Source organism: Colobus angolensis, unplaced genomic scaffold (genome assembly GCF_000951035.1).
Source record: "Colobus angolensis palliatus isolate OR3802 unplaced genomic scaffold, Cang.pa_1.0 Scaffold197, whole genome shotgun sequence".
Classification (NCBI taxonomy): Eukaryota; Metazoa; Chordata; class Mammalia; order Primates; family Cercopithecidae; genus Colobus; species Colobus angolensis.
Genome location: NW_012115121.1, coordinates 4,457,121 through 4,459,332, shown reverse-complemented (window position 1 = coordinate 4,459,332; position 2,212 = coordinate 4,457,121).

Sequence of the window (2,212 nt, the reverse complement as noted above, 5' to 3'; positions counted from 1 at the left end):
GACTTGATGAGTAATGAACTCAGACCAAGCCCCCAGCCTGAGAAGCCACAGAATGACGTTAACATTGTTTAACTCCATGCTTTTCAAGGGAGCAAGAAGAGAAGGAAATCACTGGAAAATCGAGATGCAGATGCTCCTGGAAAGTGGTAACTTTAAAGAATTGTTGGCAATCAGTGCATCTTAAAGAGTATTAGAACCCTTATATAATTTCAACTCTAGAGGAAAGATTGCTGCAGATCTGCAGCCAAGGAATGGCCCTCACTCAACAGCTTATTTTTCTGTACCTACTGCTCTACAGAGGTTTTAAATGGACTCTTTTGTGCCCTCAAATATTCTTTTTTCAATTTTAAAAGTATTTCAGATTTCAGAAAGATGCAAAAAGAGTATAAAAATTCCCATATACCTTTCTCCTCAATTCCCTGAATGCTAACATTTTGCCATACTTACCTTAGCATTCTCTTTTTCTCTATCTTTATATTTTTTTCTAAAAATGTGAAAGGAAGTTGTACATATGATACCATTTTTCCTCTAAATACTTCAAGGTGTGTTTCCTAAAAACAGGGATATTTTCTTACATAATCACAGTACAATTTTCTTTCTCTCTCTCTTTCTTTCTTTCTTTCTTTTTTTCTATTTTTGGTAGACATGTGGTTTCACCACGTTTCCCAGGCTGGTCTTGAACTCCCAAGCTCAGGTGGTCCACCTGCCTCGGTCTCCCAAAGTGTTGGGATTACAGGCATGAGCTTCCACACCCGGCCCACAGTACAATTTTCAAAATCAGGAAATTAACATTAATACAATACAATAGAATACAATACAACACAACACAGTAACCTATAGATCTTATTTGACATTTATCCATTGCTCCACTAATATCCTTTTTAAGACTATTCTTTTAATTATTCTGTGGCTGTGATCTCGGTGAAATACTTTCCAGCTTTTTCAGGAAGATGTAGCCATTCACCTAGCACATACAAAAAGATTTTGAACCTCATTAATTTTCAAGAAAACTAAACTGATACCTCGCTTGAGCTGTGCATGCAGACATCTTCATTCCCTGAATGAAGAGAGCCCAGTGAAGTCTCACTCCGTTCCACAAAGCCTGTGTTATTCCTCTTCTGTGCAGGTCACCTGCCTGCTGCTTCTTCCCAATTGCTCATTAGGCTGAGGGAACCCACATCAAAAATATTCTGGAAGATGCTTTCACCTTTTTCTCACACATAATAACAAAAATACTTTACTGTCTCAATTTGAAAGCAAGAGAGGATTCACACAGGGTTTGTAGTATTGACTATTTCTTACCAGCAGGTTATTACAAGACCCACCCATGAGACCAAGGCTATGTTGTAAAGGAGTAATTAAAGACCAAAGGGTAACAACCTGAATAAATACTCATTAGAAAAGGCGCTGTTTAAATACATTCTATTGTATCCATTCAATGTAATACATCATTCAAAAGAAGATGCAACTGTATATGTTCCAAAATAAGTCAAACCTAAATTATGGAGAGTAGTAAAGTTGTGTTGATGAAAAGAGGAATTGAGGAACCTGAGAACTGGAAACCAAGAGGGAAGGGAGACTTTTATAGTAAATCCTTTTGTACCGTCTGATTTTTTTTTTTTCACCGTGTATATGTTATGTATTCAGAGGGGGAGGAGGAAGAAAGACAGAGAGTCATGAATAGGAGATAGAATCACGGATAGGTAGATAGATATAAAGACAAAAAGAAAAGTTTGAGGGAACAGCAGGTCCCATATTCGCCGGCTGCACTTTTAACTTCCAAAACTATCACTGTCTTTTCCACTTTCCCTGACCAACCGTTTAGTTCTCTCTCGTTAGCAGGAGTCTTTTCCTCAGCTAGGTCGAGGAGACACAAGCAGACTTCGTCATGAACACATCTCAGCACAACCACACACATGCGTACAGTCTCAAACACACGGTTTTAGATTTGAAGGTGTGTGGAGGGAGATGGGGAGTAGGCTGAGGCAATCTAAGCGGAACCTCCCGCCTCCCCCACCGTCTCAGACCTGCACTTCTCTCCTCGCCCCTCCATTCTGTGGCTCGCCTTTCCCCACACCCCCGCTCCAGACCCTGCCCACCAGGCGACTGGACTGGCGTCAATTTCCGCCCATTTGCGTCGCCGCCTGGGGGCGCTGCTTCGTGACGTCAGGCTGAGCTAGGGGGCGCGCGCTCCTGGCTGCCCGCCCCTCCC